The 15,124-nt window shown below is 62.8% G+C and overlaps 2 non-coding genes across 2 annotated transcripts; both read left to right on the top strand.

Moving 5' to 3' along the window:
- Window positions 1–2,943: 2,943 nt before the first annotated feature.
- LOC131865251 (5S ribosomal RNA) lies at window positions 2,944–3,062 on the top strand. Its single transcript, XR_009363980.1, has one exon. It is a non-coding gene; the product is annotated as a 5S ribosomal RNA (ribosomal RNA).
- Window positions 3,063–10,879: 7,817 nt separating this feature from the next.
- On the top strand, window positions 10,880–10,998 carry LOC131865240 (5S ribosomal RNA). The gene has a single exon (XR_009363969.1). It is a non-coding gene; the product is annotated as a 5S ribosomal RNA (ribosomal RNA).
- Window positions 10,999–15,124: the final 4,126 nt, after the last annotated feature.

Genomic DNA, 15,124 nt, shown 5'->3' with positions numbered 1-15,124 from the left:
CAGTAACCCCGCTTCGGAGCGCACCCTGGGCAAACCCAGCCAAGGTGCCCACCCCGGCCAAGGTGCAGGCGAGGTGCGCACCCGGGGCAAACCGGGCTCCGACAACGTGCACGCCGCACCTTGGAGCACACTTCGTAGCGCTCCCGGGTGCGCACCTCAGAGCACACCAAGGTGGGCAGCGAGGTGCGCACCTTTGATGCGCTGCCTTCACTAATTTCCAGAAAAGGCAAAAAAAAAAGGAGATTTTAAAATTTCCGTTTTGAAAGATAGTGAAAAAAACGGAACGCGCGTGCCATCTTGAGCCCGCCCTGGTGCGCAGCCCAGGTAAGGTGCCACCCTGGCAAAGGTGCGCACCCGGGCAATTAACCCTACTTCCGACTTCGTGCGCGCCAGGGTGGCAACCGGGCCTCGGAAGAGCCAATGCGAGAAACCCCACCAAACGCTCCGACAAAAAAAGAGGCGGCGCTCCAATAACCCCGCTTCGGAGCGCAGCCGGGGCAAACCAAGCCAAGGTGCCCACCCCGACGAAGGTGCACGCGAGGTGCGCACCCGGGGCAAACCGGGCTCCGACAACGTGCACGCAGCACCTTGGAGCACACTTCGAAGCACTCCCGGGTGCCCACCGGCGTTGCGCACCGTGGTGGGCAGCGAGGTGCGCACCTTTGATGCGCTGCCTTCACTAATTTCCAGAAAAAGGCAAAAAAAAATGAGATTTTAAAATTTCCGTTTTGAAAGATAGTGAAAAAAAAGGAACGCGGGTGCCATCTTGAGCCCGCCCTGGTGCGCAGCCCAGGCAAGGCATGCGCACCAAGGTGCCCACCCGAGGTGCACACCCGGGGCAAACCGGGCTCCGACTTCGTGCAGGCCGCACCTTGGAGCACACTTCGGAGCGCTCCTTGGTGCGCACCATGGTGCCCACCAGGGCGCACCCGAGGCAAACCGGGCTCCGACTTCGTGCACGCCGCACCTTGGAGCACACATCGGAGCGCTCCCAGGTTCGCACCAGCGTTGCGCACCTTTGATGCGCTGCCTTCACTAATTTCCAGAAAAGGCAAAAAAAAACGATATTTTAAAATTTCCGTTCTGAAAGATAGTGAAAAAAACGGAACGCGGGTGCCATCTTGAGCCCTTCCTGATGCGCAGCCCAGGCAAGTTGTGCGCACCAAGGTGCCCACCCTGGCGGAGGTGCGCGCCCGGGGCAAACCGGGCTCCGACTTCGTGCACTGCATGGTGCCCACCAAGGCGCGCAACCCAGCCAAGGTGCCCACCGCAGCGAAGGTGCACGCGAGGTGCGCACCCGAGGTGCACACCCGGGGCAAACCGGGCTCCGACTTCGTGCACGCCGCACCTTGGAGCACACTTCAGAGCGCTCCTTGGTACGCACCAGGGCGCGCAACCCAGCCAAGGTGCTCACCCCGGCGAAGGTGCACGCGAGGTGCGCACCCGGGGCAAACCGGGCTCGGACTTCGTGCACGCCGCACCTTGGAGCACACATCGGAGCGCTCCCGGGTTCGCACCAGCATTGCGCACCTTTGATGCGCTGCCTTCACTAATTTCCAGAAAAGGCAAAAAAAAGAAAAAAATGAGATTTTAAAATTTCCGTTTTGAAAGATAGTGAAAAAAACGGAACGCGGGTGCCATCTTGAGCCCGCCCTGGTGTGCAGCCCAGGCAAGTTGTGCGCACCAAGGCACCCACCCTGGCCAAGGTGGGTCACGGGGTGGGTCCTAGGGTGGGTAACGGGGTGGGTACTAAGGTGCGTGCCAAGGTGGGTCATAGGGTGGGTGCCAAGGTGGGCACCAGGGTGGGTGTGCACCAACCCTAGCCAGGGTAGGTCACGGGGTGGTTGTCGGGGTGGGCGTCAAGGAGCCAAGGTGGGTGGCAAGTAGCCAAGTTGCGTGCCAAGGTGGGTGTCGGGGTGGGTGCCAAGGATCCAAGGTGGGTGCCAAGGAACCAAGGTGGGTGTCTGGGTGGGTGCCGAGGTGGGAGCCAGGGTGGGTCCCAAGGTGAGTGCAAAGGTGGGTGCCAGGGTCAAGGTGAGTGCCAATGTGGGTTCCAAGGTGCCAGGGTCAGGGTGAGTGCCAATGTGGGTTCAAAGGTGCTAAGTTGGGTGCGAGGTTGGGTGCGAGGGTGGGTGGGTGCCAAGGTGTGCTAGGTGGAAGCCCGGGTGGGTCGGCATCCCATGGGTGTCGAGTTGGGTGCCTGATGGGTGCTTCTTGTCAAGTTTTAGTCGTCGGGACTCATTTCGAGCCTTAGAGGTCGTTTCTTGTCCGGTTGCCCTGTCTTCGACCTGGGAACCCAATTTTGGTCCTCGGGTCCCATTTTTTTTTGTCTCGCATCCCACTTTTGGCCTGTGGCCTTTTCGGGGTCGATTCTCGTTTTGGGCATCAGAGCATGTTTCTTCTCCTAAAACCCAATATTTGTTTATTAAGTCTCGGAACACATTTTTGTTCTCGTGGACCCATCATGGGTCTTGGAACGCATTTGTGGTCCTTGGGTCCCATTTTGCATCCCGAAACTTGTGTTTTGGTGCTTGATCCCTATTTTGGGTGCCCACCTTGCACCAAGTGCGCACCCGGGGCAAACCGAGCGCCTTGGTGCACCGGGGCAAGATCGAGCGTGCACCCGAGGCGCCCCGAACATGCACCAAGGTGCACTCGGCCCACATGTGAGCGCAGGTCGTTGCGCCCGAGGTGGTGTGTGGGCACCGCGTTGCAGACGGGACACTGCACGCACACGACGCCCCCTACAGGTGCACGCACGTAGGCCGGGCCGGGTGCACACCCGACGCCCTAGCAAGGTGCGCGCACCCGGGCAGGGCTCACACTTGGCGAACGGGGCGCACTTCGCGAGGGAGGGTGTGCACCTCGACGGGGGTGGGTGGCCGGGGTGGATTCGCACGTGGGTCGCGGTTTGCTAAGTACACACTGCGACAAGCTCATAACGGGTGCGATCATACCAGCGTTAGTGCACCGGATCCCATCAGAACTCCGCAGTTAAGCGCGCTTGGGCCGGAGTAGTACTGGGATGGGTGACCTCCCGGGAAGTCCCGGTGTTGCACCCTTTTTTAGTTTTTCGCCGGGCATCGCAATGCTATTTGAATAAACCTTTTGCCCGTTTGCGTTCTCGTCGGGGCCGGGCCGGGCCGGGGTGCGCTGCCCGCACTACCGCGCGCGCGGGGGCGACACCGAGCGCGCACCCGAGGCGCCCCGAGCACACAGGCCACGGTGCAACCCGGGCGTTGTGCGCGCACCCCGGTGCGCCCGAGGTGCTGCGCGCGCACCCAGGTGAAATCGGTGTGCACCTCGGCCAGTGCGCGCTCGGTCGAGTCGCGCACGTTGGCCAAGGTGCACGGTGATGTTTCTTACTCTAAGGTTCCGCACCAGACGCCCGGGACAGGTGAGCGAAGCTGGGCGGGGCCGGGTGCGCGGCCGGGGCAGGTGCACGCAGCTGGAGAGAGCTTTGGAGCACACTTCGGAGCGCACCAATGATGCGCTCCATTCAAAAGTTTCCTGAAAAGGCAAAAAAAGTTGAGATTATAGAATTTCCCACTTGAGAGATTGTAAAAAAAAAAAATTTAAAATGAAGGAAACGCGGGTGCCAAGGTGTGCGCAGCCCAGCCAAGGTGTGCGCACCAAGGCGCCCACCCTGGCGAAGGTGCACGCAAGGTGCGCACCCGAGGCAAACCGGACAATTAACCCAACTTTCGACTTCGCGCGCACCTTGGAGCGCACTTCGGAGCGCTCCTTGGTGCGCACCAATCTTGGGCACCTCGGAGTGCACCATGGCGCCCACCAAGGTGCGCACCCGGGGCAAACCGAGCTCCGACTTCGTGCGCACCTTGGAGCGCACGAAAGGTGCGCACCATGGCGCCCACCAAGGTGCGCAGCCCAGCCAAGGCGTGCGCATCAAGGTGCGCACCCTGGCGAAGGTGCGCACCCGGGGCAAACCGAGCTCCGACTTCGTGCGCACCTTGGAGCGCACAAAAGGTGCGCAACCCAGCCAAGGTGTGCGCACCCCGGTCAAACCGAGCTCCGAATCGTGCGCACCAGAGGTGCACGCCATCGTGCGCACCTTGGAGCACACTTCGGAGCCCTCCTTGGTGCGCGCCGATGTTGCGCACCTCGGAGCGCACCCGGGGAAAACAATGCAATTAACCCGACTTTCGACTTCGTGGGCACCTCGGAGCGCTCTCGGGTTCGCACCTCGGAGCACACCGAGGTGCGCACCTTTGATGCGCTGCCTTCACCAATTTCCAGAAAAGGCAAGAAAACATTGAGAAGGTGTGCGCACCGAGGTGCCCACCCTGGCGAAGGTGCACGCGAGGTGCGCACCCGGGGCAAACCGGGCTCCGACTTCGTGCACGCCGCACCTTGGAGCACACTTCGGAGCGCTCCTTGGTGCGCACCAGGGCGCGCAACCCAGCCGAGGTGCCCACCCCGGCGAAGGTGCACGCGAGGTGCGCACCCGGGGCAAACCGGGCTCCGACTTCGTGCACGCCATGGTGCCCACCGCGGCGAAGGTGCACGCGAGGTGCGCACCCGGGGCAAACCGGGCTCCGACTTCGTGCACGCCGCACCTTGGAGCACACTTCGGAGCGCTCCTTGGTGCGCACCATGGTGCCCACCAGGGCGCGCAACCCCGCCGAAGGTGCACGCGAGGTGCGCACCCGGGGCAAACCGGGCTCCGACTTCGTGCACGCCGCACCTTGGAGCACACTTCGGAGCGCTCCTTGGTGCGCACCATGGTGCCCACCAGGGCGCGCAACCCCGCCGAAGGTGCACGCGAGGTGCGCACCCGGGGCAAACCGGGCTCCGACTTCGTGCACGCCATGGTGCGCACCGCGGCGAAGGTGCGCACCCGGGGCAAACCGGGCTCCGACTTCGTGCACGCCGCACCTTGGAGCACACTTCGGAGCGCTCCTTGGTGCGCACCAGGGCGCGCAACCCAGCCGAGGTGCCCACCCCGGCGAAGGTGCACGCGAGGTGCGTACCCGGGGCAAACCGGGCTCCGACTTCGTGCACGCCGCACCTTGGAGCACACTTCGGAGCGCTCCTTGGTGCGCACCATGGTGCCCACCAGGCCGCGCAACCCAGCCAAGGTGTGCGCACCAAGGTGCACGCGAGGTGCGCACCCGGGGCAAACCGGGGTCCGACTTCGTGCACGCCGCACCTTGGAGCACACATCGGGGCGCTCCCGGGTTCGCACCGGCGTTGCGCACCGTGGTGGGCACCTCGGAGCACACCAAGGTGGGCAGCGAGGTGCGCACCTTTGATGCGATGCCTTCACTAATTTCCATAAAAGGCAAAAAAAAAACGAGATTTTAAAATTTCCGTTTTGAAAGATAGTGAGAAAAAGGGAATGCTGGTGCCATCTTGAGCCCACCCTGGTGCGCAGCCCAGCCAAGGTGTGCGCACCAAGGTGCCCACCCTGGCGAAGGTGCGCGCCCGGGCAATTAATCCAACTTCCAACTTCGCGCGCGCCAGGGTGGGAGCGCACCCAACAACCGGGCCTGGGAAGAGCCAATGCGAGAAACCCCACCAAACGCTCTGACAAAAAAAGAGGGGGCGCTCCAGTAACCCCGCTTCGGAGCGCACCCTGGGCAAACCCAGCCAAGGTGCCCACCCCGGCCAAGGTGCAGGCGAGGTGCGCACCCGGGGCAAACCGGGCTCCGACAACGTGCACGCCGCACCTTGGAGCACACTTCGTAGCGCTCCCGGGTGCGCACCTCAGAGCACACCAAGGTGGGCAGCGAGGTGCGCACCTTTGATGCGCTGCCTTCACTAATTTCCAGAAAAGGCAAAAAAAAAAGGAGATTTTAAAATTTCCGTTTTGAAAGATAGTGAAAAAAACGGAACGCGCGTGCCATCTTGAGCCCGCCCTGGTGCGCAGCCCAGGTAAGGTGCCCACCCTGGCAAAGGTGCGCACCCGGGCAATTAACCCTACTTCCGACTTCGTGCGCGCCAGGGTGGCAACCGGGCCTCGGAAGAGCCAATGCGAGAAACCCCACCAAACGCTCCGACAAAAAAAGAGGCGGCGCTCCAATAACCCCGCTTCGGAGCGCAGCCGGGGCAAACCCAGCCAAGGTGCCCACCCCGACGAAGGTGCACGCGAGGTGCGCACCCGGGGCAAACCGGGCTCCGACAACGTGCACGCAGCACCTTGGAGCACACTTCGAAGCACTCCCGGGTGCCCACCGGCGTTGCGCACCGTGGTGGGCAGCGAGGTGCGCACCTTTGATGCGCTGCCTTCACTAATTTCCAGAAAAAGGCAAAAAAAAATGAGATTTTAAAATTTCCGTTTTGAAAGATAGTGAAAAAAAAGGAACGCGGGTGCCATCTTGAGCCCGCCCTGGTGCGCAGCCCAGGCAAGGCATGCGCACCAAGGTGCCCACCCGAGGTGCACACCCGGGGCAAACCGGGCTCCGACTTCGTGCAGGCCGCACCTTGGAGCACACTTCGGAGCGCTCCTTGGTGCGCACCATGGTGCCCACCAGGGCGCGCAACCCAGCCAAGGTCTGCACACCAAGGTGCCCACCCCGGCGAAGGTGCACGCGAGGTGCGCACCCGGGGCAAACCGGGCTCCGACTTCGTGCACGCCATGGTGCCCACCGCGGCGAAGGTGCACGCGAGGTGCGCACCCGGGGCAAACCGGGCTCCGACTTCGTGCACGCCGCACCTTGGAGCACACTTCGGAGCGCTCCTTGGTGCGCACCATGGTGCCCACCAGGGCGCGCAACCCAGCCAAGGTGTGCGCACCAAGGTGCACGCGAGGTGCGCACCCGGGGCAAACCGGGGTCCGACTTCGTGCACGCCGCACCTTGGAGCACACATCGGAGCGCTCCCAGGTTCGCACCAGCGTTGCGCACCTTTGATGCGCTGCCTTCACTAATTTCCAGAAAAGGCAAAAAAAAACGAGATTTTAAAATTTCCGTTCTGAAAGATAGTGAAAAAAACGGAACGCGGGTGCCATCTTGAGCCCTTCCTGGTGCGCAGCCCAGGCAAGTTGTGCGCACCAAGGTGCCCACCCTGGCGGAGGTGCGCGCCCGGGGCAATCCGGGCTCCGACTTCGTGCACTGCATGGTGCCCACCAAGGCGCGCAACCCAGCCAAGGTGCCCACCGCAGCGAAGGTGCACGCGAGGTGCGCACCCGAGGTGCACACCCGGGGCAAACCGGGCTCCGACTTCGTGCACGCCGCACCTTGGAGCACACTTCAGAGCGCTCCTTGGTGCGCACCAAGGCGCGCAACCCAGCCGAGGTGCCCACCCCGGCGAAGGTGCACGCGAGGTGCGCACCCGGGGCAAACCGGGCTCCGACTTCGTGCACGCCATGGTGCCCACCGCGGCGAAGGTGCGCACCCGGGGCAAACCGGGCTCCGACTTCGTGCACGCCGCACCTTGGAGCACACTTCGGAGCGCTCCTTGGTGCGCACCATGGTGCCCACCAGGCCGCGCAACCCAGCCAAGGTGTGCGCACCAAGGTGCACGCGAGGTGCGCACCCGGGGCAAACCGGGGTCCGACTTCGTGCACGCCGCACCTTGGAGCACACATCGGGGCGCTCCCGGGTTCGCACCGGCGTTGCGCACCGTGGTGGGCACCTCGGAGCACACCAAGGTGGGCAGCGAGGTGCGCACCTTTGATGCGATGCCTTCACTAATTTCCATAAAAGGCAAAAAAAAAACGAGATTTTAAAATTTCCGTTTTGAAAGATAGTGAGAAAAAGGGAATGCTGGTGCCATCTTGAGCCCGCCCTGGTGCGCAGCCCAGCCAAGGTTTGCGCACCAAGGTGCCCACCCTGGCGAAGGTGCGCGCCCGGGCAATTAACCCAACTTCCAACTTCGCGCGCGCCAGGGTGGGAGCGCACCCAACAACCGGGCCTGGGAAGAGCCAATGCGAGAAACCCCACCAAACTCTCTGACAAAAAAAGAGGGGGCGCTCCAGTAACCCCGCTTCGGAGCGCACCCTGGGCAAACCCAGCCAAGGTGCCCACCCCGGCCAAGGTGCAGGCGAGGTGCGCACCCGGGGCAAACCGGGCTCCGACAACGTGCACGCCGCACCTTGGAGCACACTTCGTAGCGCTCCCGGGTGCGCACCTCAGAGCACACCAAGGTGGGCAGCGAGGTGCGCACCTTTGATGCGCTGCCTTCACTAATTTCCAGAAAAGGCAAAAAAAAAAGGAGATTTTAAAATTTCCGTTTTGAAAGATAGTGAAAAAAACGGAACGCGCGTGCCATCTTGAGCCCGCCCTGGTGCGCAGCCCAGGTAAGGTGCCACCCTGGCAAAGGTGCGCACCCGGGCAATTAACCCTACTTCCGACTTCGTGCGCGCCAGGGTGGCAACCGGGCCTCGGAAGAGCCAATGCGAGAAACCCCACCAAACGCTCCGACAAAAAAAGAGGCGGCGCTCCAATAACCCCGCTTCGGAGCGCAGCCGGGGCAAACCAAGCCAAGGTGCCCACCCCGACGAAGGTGCACGCGAGGTGCGCACCCGGGGCAAACCGGGCTCCGACAACGTGCACGCAGCACCTTGGAGCACACTTCGAAGCACTCCCGGGTGCCCACCGGCGTTGCGCACCGTGGTGGGCAGCGAGGTGCGCACCTTTGATGCGCTGCCTTCACTAATTTCCAGAAAAAGGCAAAAAAAAATGAGATTTTAAAATTTCCGTTTTGAAAGATAGTGAAAAAAAAGGAACGCGGGTGCCATCTTGAGCCCGCCCTGGTGCGCAGCCCAGGCAAGGCATGCGCACCAAGGTGCCCACCCGAGGTGCACACCCGGGGCAAACCGGGCTCCGACTTCGTGCAGGCCGCACCTTGGAGCACACTTCGGAGCGCTCCTTGGTGCGCACCATGGTGCCCACCAGGGCGCACCCGAGGCAAACCGGGCTCCGACTTCGTGCACGCCGCACCTTGGAGCACACATCGGAGCGCTCCCAGGTTCGCACCAGCGTTGCGCACCTTTGATGCGCTGCCTTCACTAATTTCCAGAAAAGGCAAAAAAAAACGATATTTTAAAATTTCCGTTCTGAAAGATAGTGAAAAAAACGGAACGCGGGTGCCATCTTGAGCCCTTCCTGATGCGCAGCCCAGGCAAGTTGTGCGCACCAAGGTGCCCACCCTGGCGGAGGTGCGCGCCCGGGGCAAACCGGGCTCCGACTTCGTGCACTGCATGGTGCCCACCAAGGCGCGCAACCCAGCCAAGGTGCCCACCGCAGCGAAGGTGCACGCGAGGTGCGCACCCGAGGTGCACACCCGGGGCAAACCGGGCTCCGACTTCGTGCACGCCGCACCTTGGAGCACACTTCAGAGCGCTCCTTGGTACGCACCAGGGCGCGCAACCCAGCCAAGGTGCTCACCCCGGCGAAGGTGCACGCGAGGTGCGCACCCGGGGCAAACCGGGCTCGGACTTCGTGCACGCCGCACCTTGGAGCACACATCGGAGCGCTCCCGGGTTCGCACCAGCATTGCGCACCTTTGATGCGCTGCCTTCACTAATTTCCAGAAAAGGCAAAAAAAAGAAAAAAATGAGATTTTAAAATTTCCGTTTTGAAAGATAGTGAAAAAAACGGAACGCGGGTGCCATCTTGAGCCCGCCCTGGTGTGCAGCCCAGGCAAGTTGTGCGCACCAAGGCACCCACCCTGGCCAAGGTGGGTCACGGGGTGGGTCCTAGGGTGGGTAACGGGGTGGGTACTAAGGTGCGTGCCAAGGTGGGTCATAGGGTGGGTGCCAAGGTGGGCACCAGGGTGGGTGTGCACCAACCCTAGCCAGGGTAGGTCACGGGGTGGTTGTCGGGGTGGGCGTCAAGGAGCCAAGGTGGGTGGCAAGTAGCCAAGTTGCGTGCCAAGGTGGGTGTCGGGGTGGGTGCCAAGGATCCAAGGTGGGTGCCAAGGAACCAAGGTGGGTGTCTGGGTGGGTGCCGAGGTGGGAGCCAGGGTGGGTCCCAAGGTGAGTGCAAAGGTGGGTGCCAGGGTCAAGGTGAGTGCCAATGTGGGTTCCAAGGTGCCAGGGTCAGGGTGAGTGCCAATGTGGGTTCAAAGGTGCTAAGTTGGGTGCGAGGTTGGGTGCGAGGGTGGGTGGGTGCCAAGGTGTGCTAGGTGGAAGCCCGGGTGGGTCGGCATCCCATGGGTGTCGAGTTGGGTGCCTGATGGGTGCTTCTTGTCAAGTTTTAGTCGTCGGGACTCATTTCGAGCCTTAGAGGTCGTTTCTTGTCCGGTTGCCCTGTCTTCGACCTGGGAACCCAATTTTGGTCCTCGGGTCCCATTTTTTTTTGTCTCGCATCCCACTTTTGGCCTGTGGCCTTTTCGGGGTCGATTCTCGTTTTGGGCATCAGAGCATGTTTCTTCTCCTAAAACCCAATATTTGTTTATTAAGTCTCGGAACACATTTTTGTTCTCGTGGACCCATCATGGGTCTTGGAACGCATTTGTGGTCCTTGGGTCCCATTTTGCATCCCGAAACTTGTGTTTTGGTGCTTGATCCCTATTTTGGGTGCCCACCTTGCACCAAGTGCGCACCCGGGGCAAACCGAGCGCCTTGGTGCACCGGGGCAAGATCGAGCGTGCACCCGAGGCGCCCCGAACATGCACCAAGGTGCACTCGGCCCACATGTGAGCGCAGGTCGTTGCGCCCGAGGTGGTGTGTGGGCACCGCGTTGCAGACGGGACACTGCACGCACACGACGCCCCCTACAGGTGCACGCACGTAGGCCGGGCCGGGTGCACACCCGACGCCCTAGCAAGGTGCGCGCACCCGGGCAGGGCTCACACTTGGCGAACGGGGCGCACTTCGCGAGGGAGGGTGTGCACCTCGACGGGGGTGGGTGGCCGGGGTGGATTCGCACGTGGGTCGCGGTTTGCTAAGTACACACTGCGACAAGCTCATAACGGGTGCGATCATACCAGCGTTAGTGCACCGGATCCCATCAGAACTCCGCAGTTAAGCGCGCTTGGGCCGGAGTAGTACTGGGATGGGTGACCTCCCGGGAAGTCCCGGTGTTGCACCCTTTTTTAGTTTTTCGCCGGGCATCGCAATGCTATTTGAATAAACCTTTTGCCCGTTTGCGTTCTCGTCGGGGCCGGGCCGGGCCGGGGTGCGCTGCCCGCACTACCGCGCGCGCGGGGGGCGACACCGAGCGCGCACCCGAGGCGCCCCGAGCACACAGGCCACGGTGCAACCCGGGCGTTGTGCGCGCACCCCGGTGCGCCCGAGGTGCTGCGCGCGCACCCAGGTGAAATCGGTGTGCACCTCGGCCAGTGCGCGCTCGGTCGAGTCGCGCACGTTGGCCAAGGTGCACGGTGATGTTTCTTACTCTAAGGTTCCGCACCAGACGCCCGGGACAGGTGAGCGAAGCTGGGCGGGGCCGGGTGCGCGGCCGGGGCAGGTGCACGCAGCTGGAGAGAGCTTTGGAGCACACTTCGGAGCGCACCAATGATGCGCTCCATTCAAAAGTTTCCTGAAAAGGCAAAAAAGGTTGAGATTATAGAATTTCCCACTTGAGAGATTGTAAAAAAAAAAAATTTAAAATGAAGGAAACGCGGGTGCCAAGGTGTGCGCAGCCCAGCCAAGGTGTGCGCACCAAGGCGCCCACCCTGGCGAAGGTGCACGCAAGGTGCGCACCCGAGGCAAACCGGACAATTAACCCAACTTTCGACTTCGCGCGCACCTTGGAGCGCACTTCGGAGCGCTCCTTGGTGCGCACCAATCTTGGGCACCTCGGAGTGCACCATGGCGCCCACCAAGGTGCGCACCCGGGGCAAACCGAGCTCCGACTTCGTGCGCACCTTGGAGCGCACGAAAGGTGCGCACCATGGCGCCCACCAAGGTGCGCAGCCCAGCCAAGGCGTGCGCATCAAGGTGCGCACCCTGGCGAAGGTGCGCACCCGGGGCAAACCGAGCTCCGACTTCGTGCGCACCTTGGAGCGCACAAAAGGTGCGCAACCCAGCCAAGGTGTGCGCACCCCGGTCAAACCGAGCTCCGAATCGTGCGCACCAGAGGTGCACGCCATCGTGCGCACCTTGGAGCACACTTCGGAGCCCTCCTTGGTGCGCGCCGATGTTGCGCACCTCGGAGCGCACCCGGGGAAAACAATGCAATTAACCCGACTTTCGACTTCGTGGGCACCTCGGAGCGCTCTCGGGTTCGCACCTCGGAGCACACCGAGGTGCGCACCTTTGATGCGCTGCCTTCACCAATTTCCAGAAAAGGCAAGAAAACATTGAGAAGGTGTGCGCACCGAGGTGCCCACCCTGGCGAAGGTGCACGCGAGGTGCGCACCCGGGGCAAACCGGGCTCCGACTTCGTGCACGCCGCACCTTGGAGCACACTTCGGAGCGCTCCTTGGTGCGCACCAGGGCGCGCAACCCAGCCGAGGTGCCCACCCCGGCGAAGGTGCACGCGAGGTGCGCACCCGGGGCAAACCGGGCTCCGACTTCGTGCACGCCATGGTGCCCACCGCGGCGAAGGTGCACGCGAGGTGCGCACCCGGGGCAAACCGGGCTCCGACTTCGTGCACGCCGCACCTTGGAGCACACTTCGGAGCGCTCCTTGGTGCGCACCATGGTGCCCACCAGGGCGCGCAACCCCGCCGAAGGTGCACGCGAGGTGCGCACCCGGGGCAAACCGGGCTCCGACTTCGTGCACGCCGCACCTTGGAGCACACTTCGGAGCGCTCCTTGGTGCGCACCATGGTGCCCACCAGGGCGCGCAACCCCGCCGAAGGTGCACGCGAGGTGCGCACCCGGGGCAAACCGGGCTCCGACTTCGTGCACGCCGCACCTTGGAGCACACTTCGGAGCGCTCCTTGGTGCGCACCAGGGCGCGCAACCCAGCCGAGGTGCCCACCCCGGCGAAGGTGCACGCGAGGTGCGTACCCGGGGCAAACCGGGCTCCGACTTCGTGCACGCCGCACCTTGGAGCACACTTCGGAGCGCTCCTTGGTGCGCACCATGGTGCCCACCAGGCCGCGCAACCCAGCCAAGGTGTGCGCACCAAGGTGCACGCGAGGTGCGCACCCGGGGCAAACCGGGGTCCGACTTCGTGCACGCCGCACCTTGGAGCACACATCGGGGCGCTCCCGGGTTCGCACCGGCGTTGCGCACCGTGGTGGGCACCTCGGAGCACACCAAGGTGGGCAGCGAGGTGCGCACCTTTGATGCGATGCCTTCACTAATTTCCATAAAAGGCAAAAAAAAAACGAGATTTTAAAATTTCCGTTTTGAAAGATAGTGAGAAAAAGGGAATGCTGGTGCCATCTTGAGCCCGCCCTGGTGCGCAGCCCAGCCAAGGTGTGCGCACCAAGGTGCCCACCCTGGCGAAGGTGCGCGCCCGGGCAATTAACCCAACTTCCAACTTCGCGCGCGCCAGGGTGGGAGCGCACCCAACAACCGGGCCTGGGAAGAGCCAATGCGAGAAACCCCACCAAACGCTCTGACAAAAAAAGAGGGGGCGCTCCAGTAACCCCGCTTCGGAGCGCACCCTGGGCAAACCCAGCCAAGGTGCCCACCCCGGCCAAGGTGCAGGCGAGGTGCGCACCCGGGGCAAACCGGGCTCCGACAACGTGCACGCCGCACCTTGGAGCACACTTCGTAGCGCTCCCGGGTGCGCACCTCAGAGCACACCAAGGTGGGCAGCGAGGTGCGCACCTTTGATGCGCTGCCTTCACTAATTTCCAGAAAAGGCAAAAAAAAAAGGAGATTTTAAAATTTCCGTTTTGAAAGATAGTGAAAAAAACGGAACGCGCGTGCCATCTTGAGCCCGCCCTGGTGCGCAGCCCAGGTAAGGTGCCCACCCTGGCAAAGGTGCGCACCCGGGCAATTAACCCTACTTCCGACTTCGTGCGCGCCAGGGTGGCAACCGGGCCTCGGAAGAGCCAATGCGAGAAACCCCACCAAACGCTCCGACAAAAAAAGAGGCGGCGCTCCAATAACCCCGCTTCGGAGCGCAGCCGGGGCAAACCCAGCCAAGGTGCCCACCCCGACGAAGGTGCACGCGAGGTGCGCACCCGGGGCAAACCGGGCTCCGACAACGTGCACGCAGCACCTTGGAGCACACTTCGAAGCACTCCCGGGTGCCCACCGGCGTTGCGCACCGTGGTGGGCAGCGAGGTGCGCACCTTTGATGCGCTGCCTTCACTAATTTCCAGAAAAAGGCAAAAAAAAATGAGATTTTAAAATTTCCGTTTTGAAAGATAGTGAAAAAAAAGGAACGCGGGTGCCATCTTGAGCCCGCCCTGGTGCGCAGCCCAGGCAAGGCATGCGCACCAAGGTGCCCACCCGAGGTGCACACCCGGGGCAAACCGGGCTCCGACTTCGTGCAGGCCGCACCTTGGAGCACACTTCGGAGCGCTCCTTGGTGCGCACCATGGTGCCCACCAGGGCGCGCAACCCAGCCAAGGTCTGCACACCAAGGTGCCCACCCCGGCGAAGGTGCACGCGAGGTGCGCACCCGGGGCAAACCGGGCTCCGACTTCGTGCACGCCATGGTGCCCACCGCGGCGAAGGTGCACGCGAGGTGCGCACCCGGGGCAAACCGGGCTCCGACTTCGTGCACGCCGCACCTTGGAGCACACTTCGGAGCGCTCCTTGGTGCGCACCATGGTGCCCACCAGGGCGCGCAACCCAGCCAAGGTGTGCGCACCAAGGTGCACGCGAGGTGCGCACCCGGGGCAAACCGGGGTCCGACTTCGTGCACGCCGCACCTTGGAGCACACATCGGAGCGCTCCCAGGTTCGCACCAGCGTTGCGCACCTTTGATGCGCTGCCTTCACTAATTTCCAGAAAAGGCAAAAAAAAACGAGATTTTAAAATTTCCGTTCTGAAAGATAGTGAAAAAAACGGAACGCGGGTGCCATCTTGAGCCCTTCCTGGTGCGCAGCCCAGGCAAGTTGTGCGCACCAAGGTGCCCACCCTGGCGGAGGTGCGCGCCCGGGGCAATCCGGGCTCCGACTTCGTGCACTGCATGGTGCCCACCAAGGCGCGCAACCCAGCCAAGGTGCCCACCGCAGCGAAGGTGCACGCGAGGTGCGCACCCGAGGTGCACACCCGGGGCAAACCGGGCTCCGACTTCGTGCACGCCGCACCTTGGAGCACACTTCAGAGCGCTCCTTGGTGCGCACCAGGGCGCGCAACCCA

Source organism: Cryptomeria japonica, unplaced genomic scaffold (assembly GCF_030272615.1).
Source record: "Cryptomeria japonica unplaced genomic scaffold, Sugi_1.0 HiC_scaffold_107, whole genome shotgun sequence".
In the NCBI taxonomy this organism is placed as follows: Eukaryota; Viridiplantae; Streptophyta; class Pinopsida; order Cupressales; family Cupressaceae; genus Cryptomeria; species Cryptomeria japonica.
Note: the sequence above shows the minus strand (reverse complement) of the source record. Positions and strands in the feature narration are given on the sequence as shown.